Below are 19,445 nucleotides of genomic sequence, written 5' to 3' on the forward strand. Positions count from 1 at the left end.
TCCATTTAAAAAAAAAAAAAAAAAAAAAAAAAAAAAGCAATTGGGGATATTTACAGGCCCACAGATTGTTTGTCTGGGTGTTTACACCAAATAAACTTTGCTCTGAATGTGTTATTATCAATTATGAAGCAGAAAGTAGATTCATATTCCCACATAATTGCCTTGGATGCGCTTAAAGTCACCTTGCTGTCTTTCCCGGCTCTGGCTCTACAGAGACTTCACACCTTGATGACATCACAGCTTCAACTCTTTAACACTTTCACATCTGGACTGAGTTTCAGGTTTGCAGGTATTGGCTGGACTTGATATGCTGGCAAATATTGGACCATGTTAGATCATAAGAATAATACATATACATTCTTAAATCAGCAGCAAACAACACATTCCTTAAGTGAGTGGCTTCCTTTTTTAAACGGTAAACAGACAGAGAGAGACAATTAGCAGGATGTGATGTGACAATCCATCGTGGGTTAAATGAAGGAAAGCACATGTGCACTAACAGCTTGGAGTTAAAGGCAAGTGTGTGAATTGGAGTATGTCATTCAATTTATTACATGAACACGTCTCATTACAGGTGATTTGCTGAATTATGCCCACAGCATCTCCAGCAGACCTGATCAGACCTGCGCTTAAAGCAGCAACACACCACACATTGACAACAATGGGAGGCTAAAGCTTATGGGGGGAAAAAAGGAAAAAAAAATAGCCCGCTCACCATGACATGAAAAAAACACATTACACACACAATTAAAGGGCAAAATGGAAAATTTCTGGTATTCAGTTTTAATGAATTTTTCATAAGTTACACATTATGGCAGTGTACACATAATTCAAAATACATTTACCAACTCTAATATACAAATTGAGCTACGATGCGTTTAATTTGGAGAAGATGACAAATATTGATTGCAGAGTTGAAGTAACTATTTCTATATTTATGTATCTGTATAAATAAATGAGACAAATGTCAGACAATCATATTTTAGCCTATTTCCAATCCATGACCGTAATCCTCTTGCACAGGAAGTGAGGAGCTCTGCGTCTCCAGTGGGTTAAGAATAAAGCAGCAGAGGAAGAACTGAGTGATTAGCATGAGCAACATGGCCGAACACGAGCCGTGTGCAAAACGTAAACCACATACTAATGCTAAACGGTCCACACTGGGTACTAATCTCCATACTGTTAGGTTTTAGTGTCATGTGACCTGCATGTAGATGTCCTCTGCCGCCTTGCAACTTCAAGTCTGATAAAGAGCAAGCAAGCAAATCCAAAAAAAAAAAAAAGAAAAGAAAAGAAAACCTATTTCCTCGACTGATATTTAAGCTTATATATGATTTTCATTTTTTTTTTACGGTTGCCCCCGAGACGCAGAAAAGCAGTAAACACAGGCGGCGCCCTGTAGTTTTACAGCCACCAATCCTTGCATGCAAATGACCACCACATTACAATTTACATTACATTTCTGTGTTTCATCTCGAGTTTCAGGTCTATAGTCGCCCACTACCACACACACCTTGAAGGCTGCTGCAGAATGAGCTTTTTTTCCACCGAACAATGTTTTTGATATGTTATACTCCAATTTACCCATAAATTATGACTCTTTTAACAGTTAACATGACAAAGAAACACCAACTACGTAAAATGTGACTCCACTGCTTTGCCAATGCCTCTGTTGTTGTTGTGGTCTTTGCATTGTGCACAAAATCCGAATCCAAATTTTTAATGGGCCAAAGTAGCTGTTGAGGATAAATAATGAGATAAATAATGCAACTGGATGGTAAGAATTTATAATTCAAACAAATTAGCATTGCAGGAGGCTTTGAGGCCTTACACAGTCACAGAATTTATGGATATCCCTTGTAGTGTGAAAATTAATGGATCATATTTTAATAATTGTTTTCGTCATTTATCAAGACAAAAAAAAAAACTGCCAGGCATTTGCTGATTCACTCCGATCACTGAGACTTATTTACTTCTCTCTGTTCATATCTTAATAATAAAATTAATAGTTTGGATTTTTTTGGCTGCTGGTCAAAATAAGGAAGCAATTTAAACGACATCGCTGTGGGCTGTGATATCCTCCCCGTATCTTTTGTCATCATATCTGACACCATAAACTAAATGATTAATCAAAAGAAAGAAGGGATAGATTCATCAACAAAGAAAACAGTCGGTGTTTGCAGCCTTAAACCATCGACGTAAACAAACTGAAAACCACTGAGGGGGAAAGAAACTAAGGCCTGCAATGTGTGTGTGTGTGTGTGTGTGTGTGTGTGTGTGTGTGTGTGTATGGGTCACCTCTGCATTTCCACTACCTGCACTTCACCATAAAGCTGCATGCAGGGTTCATTACCTGATTAATCGAACAGATGATCAGAAGATTAATTGACAACGAGCATAGCCATTAATTGCAGTGTGTCTCCCTCATAGTGGGCCGGTTGTTGCACGTTCAGTGTAATGACCAAGTGCATCCTGGGATACACTTCAGCCGTAAAGGACGCATCACACATTGAGGATGGATGGAAGATGGATTAAAAATAGAAGTGATAGATTTTTAAAAACACTATGTATCAATGTTTGAAAGTAGAGCTGCAGCTAATGAATATTTTGTTGATTAATCTGATTAGTCTGTTGATTTTTTGTCCTATTAATCAATAATCATTTACCAATTAAATGTTAAAATGCATGACAAATAGCTGTCGCACTCAAACTGATGTCTTCAGATTGCTTCCTTTGTCTGACCAGCAGGCAACAACATCTTTGTAATGGAGGTCCACAGCTCCACTGCTGCAGTGATAATGACATGTTATGATATACCGTATTTTCCGGACTATAAGTCGCGTTTTTTTTCATAGTTTGGCCGGGGGTGCGCCTTATACTCTGGAGCGACTTATGTGTGAAATTATTAACACATTATTACCGGTATATCATTTCACATGTTATTTTCACACTAAACCGCAAGAGGGCGCTCTAGGCCTGTGTTGATAATTTCAACATTGGCGGTAACTTTTAAAAACAACTGAGAAGGGCTTAACAAAAGTGGCACCGAAAAGAAAATCATATTCTGCAGATTACAAGCTGCAAGTAGTAAAATATGCAGCCGAAAACGGTAATCGAGCAGCAGAAAGAAAGTTTGCAGTTAGCGAGAAACTTGTAAGGGACTGGCGAAAAGCGGCGGGTATTTGGAGTGACACGGATGGTTTTGGTAAACTTCTTAGCATGTTATTTATGCTATAGTTATCGGAATAACTCTTAATATGTTATGTTAACATACCAGGCACGTTCTCAGTTGTGTCATGTAACGTAAGCATACCGTTCAGCCTGTTGTTGCCTGTATTCTATTTTTATTTTAAATTTTAAATGACATGTCTGTTCTTGGTGTTGGATTTTATCAAATAAATTTCCCCCCAAAAATGCGACTTATACTCCAGTGCGACTTATATATGTTTTTTCCTTCTTTATTATGCATTTTATGGCTGGTGCGACTTGTACTCCGGAGCGACTTATAGTCCGGAAAATACGGTATATCCATCTGAACCGTCACATGACAGCGTGCAGTTGAGGGCAGACACCTGATGTTAAAGCAGCTTTTCATTAAATGTCACACTGCTTTTGTGGAGAAAACCGGGAAGTTTTGCGAGTTCATGTGCAGAACTAACTCTGTTCCACATTTGGCCTATTTTTGTTCCTACACACCTGCAGGGAGACAGGCAGCTGTTTGTTTGTATGTTGTAATCATGAGAGTGAGAGGCATTCGCTTCACAACTTGATAACTGACTTCGTGGATTAATTTTGCATTGGTCGACTAATCCATTAATGGACTAATTGCTCTATTTGAAGCCATTTTGAGGTTCAAAGCAAAATCTTCAAAGAATCAAGTTCACTTCCGGGAAAAAAAAAAAAAAAAAAAAAAAAAACAGACTGCCCCAATCTTCTCCAAATCCTTAAAATATTTTACCTATCCTACTGTCCACCTGCACAATGCTCTTCCATGTCATGTCTCCTAATGCATCAAAACATGTCTTGCCTGAATCACCTGTGTTTTGTGTCACTCCCCCCCAAAAAAGGTACAAACATAAAAAAAAAAAAAAAAAAAGAATCAGGTTGACCCCTCAGTGTTTTCAGTGACGGCCTCCCCGCTCAAAACGCCGGCAGAGTGAGCGGCAGAGCGAGAGGCAAAGATCTGTCCAGCTCTGCAAACAGCCTCTGCGTAATCTGGATGCAATGCTTAGGGCCGTGCCCAAGCCAGATTGAACTGAGAGATGATCCCTGAGAGAAAGCAATAATTACACCGTCTAATGATACTTGGCAGCGTACCCTCATAACCAACATAACACATAACTCATGTCAAAGGTGGATGTGTGGGCCTGGAAGTTACGACTCATTAGTGGCTATTTATAAGACGCCGGTGACAGGACACAGCATGTGGTGATGCTGCTGTGTGTGTGTGTGTGTGTGTGTGTTGGGGGAGCTTCATATCTGCTGGTCGATTGCAGCGGGATGAGAAATTGAGAACATTGGCAGCGGGATACAGAAATACCATCCACACTGATCTGCATGAGATGTGAGTGCAACGATTGCATCAGGCCCCCCGGCTTTGTGCGCGGCGTTAAGAGGAATGAATTCAGTTAGCGTGAACGTGGCCGCAGGAGCGCCGGAGTCGTCGGAAAGCCCCACGCAGCGGGCCCCTCTCATGCTGCGGGCGTGATGCCGCCGCATTTGGCTGATAGGTGTGATGAGATGTGAATGATGTGGCGAAGGAAATCCAGCAAACAGACGCGTTCGACGCTGAATAAATGGTGATAAAACAGGCTGCATCGGCGCCGAGAACCTGTGTAAATACAGCTCGGAGATGAAGGCTGAGATGACATCTGTGGTTGTTGATTGCTTTTACCTGCACCGTTTTTTTTTTGGGAAATTTGACCTGAATATCTTTGTGATAACTTTTCAGAAGTGATGTGAATATGATTTAGCCATCAGGATGTTTTTTGCTCACTTTGGTCGACGCTCAACCTGAATTGCGTGCTGTGAACGGTTGATTATGTCTTCACCTGATGTGCTGGTGGTTATTTTTTGCAGACAGAGATCTTCCACCGCCAGGCATGACCTTGGAGGAGACATGTTATGTAGAGTAGGCTTATAATACATATTTTATGCGCTTATATTTATGAAATGCGTAAATGGGTGTTGTTCTGATTCTCGCCATGTGACCGTCTGCTGTGTTTGTTTGGGAGGTGCTGACCGAGCCGGCGGCGCCCCTGGGAATCGCCCGGCTTCGGCCTCCACAGCGGCACTTTCGATCTCCATGCTAATCAGCAGACTTTCCGTTTTCCATTTGCTTTGCCGCCGGGTGGCCTTTTGCACACTTATACAGCAATCTCCCTCAGGTATAAAGGTGGACGGAAAGAGGCACGACATTTCCATACAGCGTGCATTCAGACTGGAAAATTAGGCGGCAATTATTTAACAATGGACCATACATAACGAAGATATCCAATAGTTATTCAGATAAGATGAACTCCTTCCCGGGCAAAACGCGGCTCGGCCGGGTCTCGCAGGACTGCGATCAAAGAACCTTCTGCTCCGGTTTGTATTGTAATGTCCAAAGTGATTTATCTTTTCCGTCGCATAGTGCATCGCCTGCACGGCTGTACTGTATGAAAGATTCAAGGATTCAGATGAACTCCGAGATGCGGCGGCGATAGCAGACTGCAGAGGGAAGCTTGATGCTCAGCCTCACTGGCATCCTGGTCACTGCCAATCAAACCCAGCCATGGGCAATGGTGTCCTTCATGGAGGGAAAAAAAAAAAATAAATAAAATAAAATAAAAGACGAAGCTTCTCAAAGTCTGGCCTCCAACCTGCCAGCGTGGGTGATGACAATTATGCATACATCACATCTATATCTGCTCTTTGTGAAAATGCTAACGTGTGCCTTAAACACACTTTGGCAGCCTCACACACACTCACACCATCATTAGCTCGTCAGTGTAGCCTTTCACGCGGCATGTTTTCAATTACACTTACTTTGTGCCTCATTTGGTTAAGAAAAAAAAAAAAAAAAAAAAAAAAGTCATTATGAAGTGTGAGAATTTAATTCCCACAATAACAAACAGGGGAGAGTGGGAGATAGGAGGATGAAGGTTGCCTGTAAAATGCTATTCATTTTTCCAACCCTCTGAGGTGAAGAAAATCTAATACCCACCAATCAGACCTCTGTGGGTCCTGGCACCGGCACTATTCATCGCTCGCACGGCGTCAAGAGCGAAACTTGAGGCACTTGTGAGGATATTGTCGCAGGCTGACTGTATTTTCCAGCCAGATACTGTAAAAGCAACCAACGAGTGATGTGCGAAGTCCAAGGCAGCCTTCAGCTTTCAGTCTCTAAGTTCGAACAGGTTACACGAACAAGGACTTCGCTGATAGACAGGATGTTCATCTTACTGAGGAAAATCGACGTGAATTAATGAAAATGGATGAGGAATCTACAACAAGTAGGGGTAAAATGGCTCACAAAACCATCAGTTGTTTATTGGATAATTCTAGTTTTGTAGCCAGGCATGCCATCTATATTTTTTGTATTTTTCTTCACATGATGATAAATATGTTCTGCCTGATTGCCTCTCTTTTATTTGCAAGTTTCGTCATTTATGATTTGTCAGAGAAAGCAATACACTCAATTTCTCCTCATCCCTTCTGCTGCCTCTGCCTCCTCACCCTGTGACATCATTTGATCAGGTTCGCTGAGATCTCGTCATGGCTGTGTGTGTGCATGTCTGCCACTGATCTGTTAGACTTAAAACATGGTGTGTGACTTTTGATACAAATTGCATGAGTTGGAGAAAACTTCACTTTCTGATAGGCGAAGGCTTTTCAAGTCGCTCCTTTCCTCTTCTGCTCGTCAAGGCTGCTTTTTTTGCCGAGCGAGGAGCGGCTCGCTTTCATCACGTGAGCGCACCACGGATGTGTTTGTTATGCGCCTCCGGGGTGAAATGCAGCATGCACCTCTCCTCTGTCTTTTCACTGATTTAGGGATTTAATACCCGCCTCATTCCAGTAAGCATGTTTAACTCAAGATTTGAGAGTGCCAGTGATTGACGGCCAGTCCAGCCAATCAAAATGCTGCCACCTCGAGCACATCTCACCTCGGGGTCTGGCCTTGGGAGACGATCAGACCGGCAGCGTGGAGTGGCTGCATGATGGTGACCAGTTGTTCTTGATTTTGTTTGGTTTGAAAAGATGAAACAAAAAGTGCTGTACACTGTTACACAGGAAGTCACAGGTAGAGTGAGAAAATTAAGGGTTTTATTCACCCCCTCAAAAAAAAAGGTTCAAAGGTAGCTGAACAAAACCAGTAACGAGACCATATTTACAATAAATAAATGAGGCCAGCAGAAGAGACAACTCAACATACGATACGATACGATACGATACGATGCGATACGATATGATACAATATAACTTTATTGTCAGTGGTACTGAAATTGGTTGTACGACACAGCACCTGTATGCAGACATAACCACATAAAGCAGCAGAAAGCAACATAGAGCACAAAAAGTGCCAAGCACATGCAGCACATAAAGCAGACACGCATGTACTATACATACAATTCATAGCAGACACATGCAAGACAGAAGCATAATCAGCATTTTCTCTTGATCAGTGGTTCAGAGTTTGATTTAGTTTTAGGATTGACTGAACAGAAGAAAAGTGAACTCACATATGCAACAAACAATACAACAAACAATAAAAGACAACAAACAAAACAACGTAAAACCTGCTGAATCCCGTCCATACTGCCATATCTGACAATGCAGTCGGTAAATTATGTTTCCTGTGGCGGAGTGGGTGCTTATACCAAGTTAAACGGTAATTTAAATCAACAGGTAACGGACGCATCCCTCTGGATGTGCCACCAGCTGTCCCAGGTGTTGCTCAAGTGGCAATGGAAGGCAGAAAGTAGCACAAAAAACAGAGAAATTAATCAAAATAAATGCAAGTAAAGAGAATTTACCATAGAACGTTATACAAGTAAAGCTCTACAAATTAAAAAAAAAAATGTTGTAAAAACCAAACCTATGTCTTGTTATTTGTATGTGAATCTACTAAATGATATGAAAAAATTGAATGAATGTAGTGTGATGCAACTTATTGTGGGGTCTTGAGATGCAGCCGCCACACACACACACACACACACACGCTCATATGTATTTGGATAATTTTTCAACCCTATGATCCACTTCAAGATCACGTAAAAGGTTCAATCTCGTGGATTAGCCTTGGATTATATTGTGAATGAGGGCGAAGCTGCTCCATCAGGCTCGAGGTTTACCGGAGCAAACCTGCGGCTTCCCGGAGCTCCGGAGGCTCTTGACTCCTTCAGGAATATCAGAATGTCTCAATTCATTTCACAAACGCTGTGGAGTTAGAAAAGCATAAGTCTGCTATTGGGTTTCATGATTACTGTTATTATATAGCTTGCGCTGCATTCGGGGACATGTGTCACTATTGCGATGTTTGGTTCCAATTTACTCGGCCAAAACAAAATGGAAATTAAAAAAAAAATAAATAAATAAAACGGAAAGTGTCACTTGTCTCTCAGCTAATGTATCTGCTTGACAAATGTGAGTCCCATGACAAAAGCACCGCTCCAACAATGACTAATGCAAACTGAAAGCTCATGAATGAAAGTTTGCAAAATCTGAAACATAATATGCAGGATAATGGCGCCGGCAGATAGGTTACGTCTCGTCCGATCAGGATGGAGATGACAGGCACAGGCGGGAGGAAGGTAAATCATCATAACAGCAGCGCACGGCAAGGCAGGACAAAAACTGCAAAAACTACACTGTGCCAGCTCTATTATGGGATTTTTGTTGTTGTTGTCGTTGTTGTTGTTAGTTTACTTTTTCTTTCGTTAATGCACACTTTAACCTCTTACTTTCACCTGTTTGCTTGCTTTCTTTATTGCTCCCAAGGTCTGTGTAAAGTGGATCGTGACATTTCTGTGTAAAATGCACTGTAAAACTGTCTTGATTTAATTTAGATGAAGAGGGATTTCTGTGGTCACTGCCACTAGATGTGTTTTTGTTGCTGTTGTTGTTGTTGTTGTTGTTTTTTTTTGCTCACTTATAAGACTTGAATGGTGTATGTATGTAAGTATGACCCCTGGTACACCCTTCCACTGGGGTGCTGGTTATGTAATTCCTACGGCATTCCTTTATCACAAGTCCATTATCTACTCATGAAGAGCTGTTTTCACTGGAAAACGCATTAATTAGCACAAGGTCGGTTTTTTCATGGCCTCGTAACGTGGACTACGATTTCCCTTTCATCAACACGGGAGAGAACACAGGCGTTTCTCTTTGAGATGCGTTCATACACACTGAGAGATTACCAGAACAGAGGAGTGAATCTGTGCAAAAGAGGCTCTTTGCAGAATATTGATTAAACAGTGGAATTAAGTTGGATTTATGGCCGGATTTAACTCAGAGTCCGTCCTTTGTGCGCGCACACTTGCTGGCCCTTTGGACATGGGAAGTGGCTTTAACTGCTGGAAAACACACATCCGTGAGAGGATAGGGGAGGAGATCAGTTCAAAACCAACAAGTGACCGGTGGGTGACGTCCATCGCTGGCAGCAGAAAACAAAGAAACTCCAGAAGCTGAATACAGCGACACAGGAACCCTGCAGGCTCGGTGGGAAGCTCGTATTCTCCTGTTGATCTTGCAGCGCTCTCCCCATCTTGTCCCACCATTAACCGTGACAGATGGATTTCTGATAAGCAAGAGGTGAGGAATAAAGAATAGAGCATTGTCAGCTTGGCAGGGAGAGAGCGGTGACACATATTCTCATTACGGGACATATCGCTTACAGTCGAACAAAATGCACGGCACCAAGAATGAAATTGATGGCTCTTTGTTAATCATTTCCTCAGGTGGCTCCTGAGCCAGGATCATTAATTGATGGAGGAGGAGATAGAGCGCCGCAATGCTGCCCTGCAGGTTTTCTCCAGCCCTTTCCGCGCAGGGCTAGTATTATGTGGGGAGCGCATGTAATTAATGAATTACCCCCAACCCCAACCTCTGTTTTCTAAAAATGCATCCACGCGGGATAATGAAAACCGCCGAAATCACCGCCGCCCCAGATAAATTAAATTATACATTCAAGATTTTACAGTTTGCCTCTTTGTAATCTAGCGAAGCAAAAGCCGAAGATTGCAAATGTGCTCGAAAGCGTCCCTTTGTCGTGACAGGATGGGCGTGAAAATCAAAGAGGGAGAAAAACAAATTGCTTGGTAAAAACAGATTCCATTTGAAATTTCATACTGATTTGAAGGTTTGATTTTTTTTTTTCGGTGTGATTAGTAGTATCAGTCTTCACCACAATCCAGGTGGTAATTTGTGGCAGATTTTTTTTTTTCACAAATCACAGACATGGCAAATCCACATGGTACTGAAATCACCAGCAATCTCTGCAATTATTACAAATCACTTCACGCTCCCAGGTAATGAAGCTCCCTTGTGAATAGGGCCTTAAGAGCAGCCAGAGGAGCGCCTGCTAGTGTTTTTTTTTTTTTTTTTTTTTTTTTGACAAGCAGCTATTTCACAGGCTGTGCTTTACTAGGCAACACTTAAAATTGGCCTCCAGAGCCACCTCGGCATTTTAGAGCTCATTTTCTGGCTGAGTGCAGGTATGGACAGAGGTAAATCAGGAAGTCATGATGAGGCCAAGCCTTGTCAAAGCATTAGCGAAAAACAGAGTGTGTGTGTGATGAGCAGTGTGTGTGTGAGTGTGTGTGTGTGTGTGTGTGATGGTCAGCATCACAGCAGCTCTCCTTTGGAAACCTCATTAGCCTCCAACTGTTTCCCTGTCTGTTACACCATCGCCACGCACTCTGCACACATATCATGTAGAATAACCTTATTCATCCTATGTTTTTTTTCATCGATTCATAAAGCAACATTCTTCATAACTAAAAATGGGTCAATAGTCTGGTATGGCTGAGGATTAGGGCAGGAATCCACACCTATGCCACCACATTTACTGCACCTGTCGCACTGAATAACTATATCTATATCTAGGCCTATATCTGAATCAATATACAGAGTTGTTGATCAAGACCAGTGACTCAGCAATTACAGGACCAGATGTTGAGATTCCTGCCTTTCAAAACTCATTTTCCATCCTGTAGTCTGTTCTGAAACTAAAACTCCCATCCCGTCGGAGTTTCACGACACTCCGTTTCCTCCCCGCCTTCTTGCATTTGCAGCTGTTTACCGACGGAGGCCGGCGCCACGAACGAACGAGCAGCTGGCAAAAACCTGGACATTTTGGTTGATTTATGATCTAATTAGGCGATGTGAACACTGAGCGCGGTAAATTGGAGAATGAAGCGAATAGATGTTAATATGCTGGCTGAGAGATAAAACGATTTTGATAATTTTCATGATAAAATCTTCCGCGATAACGATGATATGCTTATGAGATTTATTTCCGAGATAGCTATTTTTGAGCCCGTTTCCCCCAGCCAATCGCACGGCAGAGAAACCAACATGTGATACGAGCGGTCGAGGCAGGTTTCCAGCCCGTCCCCGACTCACAACAACGCGGGACGAGAACTGTATAAAAAAAAAAAAAATGAGCAAAAGCGAGTCCAGAGAAACTGTCGCCAAAGATGAGGAAATTGTACCAAAGACAGGACATAACACTTTGATTATTTGGAAATGATTCGGCTACCTGGAGTCTGACCAATCACAGAGCAGCATTAGGTGCAAATGATACCACCGGTCAAACTTCCCAAGTCTGACAACCAACATTTACAGTACAGGCCAAAAGTTTGGACACACCTTCTCATTCAATGCGTTTTCTTTATTTTCATGACTATTTACATTGTAGATTCTCACTGAAGGCATCAAAACTATGAATGAACACATGTGGAGTTATGTACTTAACAAAAAAAGGTGAAATAACTGAAAACATGGTTTATATTCTAGTTTCTTCAAAATAGCCACCCTTTGCTCTGTTTACTGCTTTGCACACTCTTGGCATTCTCTCCATGAGCTTCAAGAGGTCGTCACCTGAAATGGTTTTCACTTCACAGGTGTGCCTTATCAGGGTTAATTAGTGGAATTTCTTGCTTTATCAATGGGGTTGGGACCATCAGTTGTGTTGTGCAGAAGTCAGGTTACTACACAGCCGACAGCCCTATTGGACAACTGTTAAAATTCATATTATGGCAAGAACCAATCAGCTAACTAAAGAAAAACCAGTGGCCATCATTACTTTAAGAAATGAAGGTCAGTCAGTCCGGAAAATTGCAAAAACTTTCAATGTGTCCCCAAGTGGAGTCGCAAAAACCATCAAGCGCTACAATGAAACTGGCACACATGAGGACCGACCCAGGAAAGGAGGACCAAGAGTCACCTCTGCTTCTGAGGACAAGTTCATCCGAGTCACCAGCCTCAGAAATCGCAAGTTAACAGCAGCTCAGATCAGAGACCAGATAAATGCCACACAGAGTTCTAGCAGCAGACCCATCTCTAGAACAACTGTTAAGAGGAGACTGCGCCAATCAGGCCTTCATGGTCAAATAGCTGCTAGGAAAGCACTGCTAAGGAGTTAAACCCTGATAAGGCACGCCTGTGAAGTGAAAACCATTTCAGGTGACTACCTCTTGAAGCTCATGGAGAGAATGCCAAGAGTGTGCAAAGCAGTAATCAGAGCAAAGGGTGGCTATTTTGAAGAAACTAGAATATAAAACATGTTTTCAGTTATTTCACCTTTTTTTGTTAAGTACATAACTCCACATGTGTTCATTCATAGTTTTGATTCCTTCAGTTAGAATCTACAATGTAAATAGTCATGAAAATAAAGAAAACGCATTGAATGAGAAGGTGTGTCCAAACTTTTGGCCTTTACTGTATGTCTCCTTTTTCATCCATTTCCCCATATGAAAAGAAATCATAGCAATAAATGCATAACCTGTGTACTTAGGTGCTTTAATTGCACTGGTTATGTCTTTGTATGGAAGTGCATGAAATCGATCCACATAAAAACATATCACAATAACATTTGTGGCCATATCATCCAGCCCTGTGCAGTTCATGTGTTGTGGACGGCAAATATGAAGAATTTCAAGATCGCTTATGTATGAATGTCATGTGATCACACGAAGATGTTAACTGACTTGTGCTTGTTACTTTTAAAATCCTCACGTTCAGCTTTGCCATCTGTCTGGACAATAAAGACCGGCTTGCTTTTGTTTGTGTCTTGATTTTTTTTTTTTTTTTTTTAAACCCTCCTGGCTCTTCATGCAGTCATGACAACTCCTCTGTAAATGTCAAAAATGTCATGTAGGTCACGGTTCAGGGGCACAAATAGGCTGAATTCAGATTCACCTGGCTCAGTGCAGCCCTTTCCTCAGCTAGCTTACTCTTCTCTGGAACAGGATGATTTGGGATAGGGATGGGGAAATAAAACGGATTCGCTTTGAGATCGCTCTTTTTTTTTTTTGGTTGCTAATTTTTCAAACAAACTTTTACTTCTGGGTGGAAATTTCACATATCACTCTGAAAGAAAAAAAAATTGAAATTCATGCTGCACCTCTGCACTTAAACTCAAAAGTTCTTTCAGACCTTAATCATTTAGAAGGTAAATATGAGATATACATGAGCATATGAAGACTCAAGTATAAAAAACAAACAAACAAACAAACAAAAAAACAAAACAAAACAAAAACTGTACACTTCTGTGTGGTCTCCATCTTAAGGCCTACAATCAGTTCTAAAAGCTCAAAGTAAATTTGACAGATGACCTTATGATAATTGTCTTTGGAAGTACAATTTAGCTGTGATATTGTATATATGATATTATAATCGCAGTAATTACAGGATTGTATTGTGTTGTGTTGCAGGGGATCAGCTCTGTCAGTATTGTGGCGCTTCTGACTGGCTGAAGATCGGCGTTAACGAACATAAATGAGTATTCCTCCTTAAACAGATGGCATCGTTTTCACCATATCCACTGGTGTTCATTTGAAGAACAACTTTATGTTAATAGCAATATTCAGAATCAAGGTGCAGGCACGAGCAATTTCACAATGAGCCACATAATTACTGAGCAGGTGCAGGTGGGAAACAAATCCAATGGCTCCCAATGAGATTAGCGCTCGGCTGGTGTGAGGTCAGCGTGCTTCATCTGCAGCGGCACCAAAACAGAGCCATGCCTCCCCATATTTAATGAGTATCAATGAATTTGTAACACAACATTGCACTATTTTTTTTTTAATCAAAGAAAGAGCTTCAATAGTTATAAAACTGCCCATGTTGTTGTTGTTTGTTGAAGTGATGAACTCTTCTTTCTAGCTCGGTGCCTCTCTCTCTCTCTCTCTCCCTCTGTGTGTGTGTGTGTGTGTGTGTGTGTGTGGAGCCCTGCCCTCGGTGAAACACAGACACAAATATAAATAGAAATGCCTATAATGTTGTATTGGCATTTTGGCCAATTCCGTGATATTCCATGTTTTACTTTTAATTCCATGTTCATGATCAAATTCCGTGATTCCTTTTGTGTTTTCTGAATCGTGGAAATCATAGGGCCCTACATATCTTATTTTTCTGTTGAATAATGCTAAGGAGTCATTCAGTACATGTTCCTATTACATTATTATGGAAAGCAATACATATATGTGCTGTTCTGTGGTGCTTTGGCATAAGTTGTTAAGGAAGGGGAGACAGTTACTCATTCATTTTCTGCAACCACATTTCCCAGTTGGTCTGGGTTCCCAAACTAATGACCTTGAGCTCACAAGCTTCGCGAAACCTGGCTATAATTTCCTTGATGATTGATTGACAAACTGATTGATTGATGAGATTGTTTTGTTGTTACTACTGTAACATGCAAAATATAAAACTGACTTTCACAGGAATCTCTCAGTTGGCAACACTAGGAGACTTTGCACTGCTTGCATCACTGGCTTGTGAACTGCATCCCATAGGGACGTGGACGTGCATCACTTCATACATGGTTAAAACGTACACAAGTTGCTCTTTGATCTGCTGTTACTGAAGGCATAAATAAAGTTTTACTTGATCAAAAATGTTTGTAGAGCAACATAAAAAAAAAAAAAACTTGAGTTGAGAAAACTTGTCTGCAGTACTGAGGCGGGGTAGAGCCGTGCCATCTCCAAGGACCAAAGTGGAGAATAAGGGGCTTCCTTGTGTGCACGTCCCTTTACTTGGCAGCGCTCTCACGTCTCTCCCAAAGCACAGAACAGAAGGGGGGATAAGAGGCAGAGGAGGCATTTTGCTTTAGCTGTGGAGGAGTGTGTTTTTGTTATGATGGATAGTGCAGACCGAGCGCCATGATATGTGTCTCTGGGAGTGCTATGTTGTGACCAGGGGGGTCACTCATCGATTCCCAGCCATCTCAACTGAGCCACTAATAAGACACTTGGCATTTTCCCTGGTGTTAGATTACTCCCCTTGTGAGCATCCTCCACCCCTTACAGTTATTGGCTCTCTATGGAGGCTATGGAAAATGTCTGTGTGTGTTTGTGTTCCTCTGTGAGCCTGAAACTTCAGGTGTGTGTGCGTGTATGTCGGTGTATGTGTCTCCGTTCGTGCCTGCAGGTACGCACGTGTGGCCGTGCTAGTCTGTGTTATGTGTCTTGCGTGCATGTATATTGTGTATGCACATGCGCAGAGCTTTGTGTACATGCCTCTCTCGCATGCGCACGTTTCAAGAATAGATTACATCTCAGGAGGCTGGATTTGTGCACCGATGCTTTTAACAAAAGTAGGGAGCAGAATGGGGGAAAGAGAAATCAACTGTGAGGTGAGGTTCCGGTTGAAAATGTCACCTTGGAAGCTGTTCAAAGCTGGGCGAGGTTTGAATCCCCCGCTGAGAGCCAGAATGTCATTCCACTTGGAGAACTATCATCGGCAAGAATAGTTTGATGTGTAAGAAGGAGGATTATGCGATGTTGCTGATGCGATAAGATCAGACAGATGGAGTATTTACTCAAGCGGTAAGTTTGAGAAACCAAGTCAAATTGACATGGAAGCTGATTGCACCATGTATTCAATCTTAACTTTGCTGCCAACTGTTCAGAAGCTGCAGCAAACTGGTACTGTGAATAAATTGGATATCATACATTTACTACATTTCTGCAGTATCACTGAGTGATTTGCACTCAGTGATATTTGCACTTAATGATATTTGTCATGCAGCCCATTTAGCGTATTAAAAGTTCTTCCCATCTTTATGTGCAAACACAGATTTGTTGTGCTCCTAAGTGTTTTCACATAATTATCAGGAGAGCTGAGTGCTGCGATTATCCATGTCATCAGCATATCTGCATAACAATAAAATCTGGAATTGAGTGCAGAATTGATGTCAACAAGTTTAATAGGCTGAACATTTATAAATGCGCATCAACTTGGTTTCTCTAATAAGTTTTGCACAGTTCACACAAACACAATGTGTATTTACGAGTCCGAAGTCCAATCAGCACCAAAGAAAGCCGAGCCTAGTCATATCCAGCATGAAAAAGATATACAACCACTTCACCGTGGGTGTCTCAAGGCGTGTGACCTCTATGGTAACATGTTTGTCTGAGGAAAAATGATGACAAACAAAGGCCTTTAAATGTTCCCATTTTCTCCACACGTCAGTAAAAATTGATGTCTTGCTATGCTGTGCCACAAATTACCCCCAGAGAGAAAAACAGCTCGCTGCAGACAGCTGAACGTGGGGGATCCACTCTCTCTGGAGAAATCTTATTCGGACCGACAGGCTTGTGTGTGTAAAATTCAATGAACGTGACGGCACCTTCAACCCACGGGGCTCGGCCTCGTCCTTATTGGTGCAACTAAGGCACCTTAGGGGAATATTTCCCCCAACATCTCGGACGTTTTTCACTTTTTTCATTTAGAAGTCCTGTCGCTGAGTTGATTAGAGATGACTTTTGCACTCTAGCAACATGCACCCTCGGCACCCGTGCTTATCGCATATACAGTAAATCTTGAGGGGTTGTATGCTACTACCATATTTAGGTTTTCCAATTTTGGCATGCAGAGTCACAGATGAACTATCAGATCATAAACAGAAGCTTGATGCCTCCACGATGGTTGGCTGAGTGTGTTCCTGTGCACAAATCCCCTCTGCTTCTCATGTGTGTCCTCCAGATTGGTTCAGAGCTGCTGTGCGCTCCAGACTGGGCTTCATTAACTGATAGCAGCAGAGATGGAGACATCATGGAGACAGCAGTCAGATAGGAGTGAGCTCCCTACCTGGGACACACTGTATCTCACTACTTTACCTTAGAAACCTTAGCAATGATGTATCTGCTTAATTGTCTGAAAACATAACGAACATGAAAGCGGCAGGTTTCCAGATTAATCAAGCAGCGCAACAGGTTTCTCAAAGATAAGGGAGATGAATCAGTTTGACAAAGGCCATGGGATTGAAATGTGTGGGGCAATAGTTCTTTTTTTTTTTTTTTTTTTACTATCCTGTAGCACAGATTTATGGGGTTGCAGGGGTTATTGATCAGTACCAATGAGTCAAAGATTACTTGGCTCGGTGAGATTGCTGGCATTCATATCTTTCTGGGGCCAGCACCCTGTTTTTGAACAAAAACTCCCTGCAAAATCTTGCTGGGAAAAAAAAAAAAATCATCATGTATCATCATGCAGTTTGTATGATGACACATCACCTCTTCACTAGACATTCTTGTCCTCTGTATTTCAGGTGAGTGTATCATTATCAGGCACATTAAAAATAAAAAGCCACAACTTATTCCGATGGAGTCGAGTCAATTTCCATCCAGCTCAATACACTGATTTAAAATCCAATGTGGCGTTCATGTTCTCCTTCTCTTAGCAAACAGAGTGCTGCTGGGAAGCCTCACACGCACTGCTGCTGCTAACGTCCAGAAGCCATATTGCACCTATATGCACAAATATCCTAATTTTAATTTGATGCCTGGTTTGTCATGTCACCTTTTAGACCTTTTTAATTTTCTGCAGTCTCTGTCTTGACATCAGCCTCATGGAAGTTTTAGACGCCATGATATAATTTATGAAGTATTGCTTTTGTTTGTGAAAATTGTTTGTGAAATATGTTTTTTTGGAAGCAGTCATCCCAGCTGGCTTGTGGCTTGGAGGATAGAGAGGTTTTCTTGTTTTCTTGAGCCTCACAAAGTGCCAGTTGGCTGTCAGCTGCCTTCACCCCCAAAGCTAAACATGTGATCCTTGAGCTGTTGTGAGATTAATTAAAATCTAATGCAAACAGTTTGAGCTAAGTGTGTGAAGCCAGTCTGTGATCAATTTAACATTGAAACAAAATTAAAGGAATATTCAAAAAACTGATTTCAAGAATTCATATAACTAATACGAAATCATTTGAAATTTACATAATCGCAGCAAAAGTCGGTCAGAAGGGTCCGATGGGATTTCATCAGACTCTTGAATCGCCTCTGCTAGGAATGCCAGTGTTGGCTTTTTGAAGTTTTTCACTTGCCATGGATGTTTATTTTTCTCCCCTCAAACCATTACCAGAGACTCACTCACTCATACTTCCATGATTTTGGGGGCTGTAAGTGTTTGGTGCCGCCTCCCTCCTGTCTCTGTTCCATGTTTTCCTTTGTTTTCCCCTCCCCTTGTGTTCTTTTTGTTTGGTTTGTCTTCCTTGTCTGTAGGCTGGGCGTGGCTGGATCACTGGCTTCATCTCCTTCACCTGTCTCCTGACACACACCTGGTTCTCATCCACCTGATCATTTCCACTCTGCTACAGCGCTTTATAACCCTGATTCAGACTTCTGCTCTTCGCCAGTTTGTCGTGTTTCCATACGTTTTTCCATGCGTTTTTGCTATTGCCTTGAGATTCATGTTTTTGACTCCTGACTTTTTTCCTGGTCCTGCCTGTCCCTCCGAACCTTGCCTGCCACATCCAGCCTCTCCGGTGGTTCTCCGTTTTTCCCTCCGTTGTTTTTTCCCACCTGCTGTGTTAATAAAAGACTTTGTTTGTGTAACAGGAAGAAAAAGACACAGATGGCTTGAAGGAGGAGAAAAATGAAAATGTCTAGAAATGAGTGACAGTTCCGCATTGTGGGTTCAGTTCGTTCGAAGCTACGGCTTAACAGTAAGGGTGTCCTGATGGATACTTGGGCAGTCAGGGATCTCCACAGCCTTCGACCTTCTGGTGAGAATCAGCAGCCAGTCCATTCTTTGATGTTAACTAGCCAGCATTTTCTCTGTCTGCCTCTTCTTCATTTGCCTTCTACTGTCTCCTGTAGGACGGTCTCTGACAAGAAGATAAGTTTGCGATATTTTAACAGTCATGAGTAGCGGTTCCTGGTGGTGATTAGCTGTCTTAGATACTCTTTTGTCCTATGTGCCATGTGCAAAATGCAGGGCATCCTTCTGTAGCACTTGATCTCAAA

Source organism: Myripristis murdjan, chromosome 21 (genome assembly GCF_902150065.1).
Source record: "Myripristis murdjan chromosome 21, fMyrMur1.1, whole genome shotgun sequence".
Taxonomy (NCBI): Eukaryota; Metazoa; Chordata; class Actinopteri; order Holocentriformes; family Holocentridae; genus Myripristis; species Myripristis murdjan.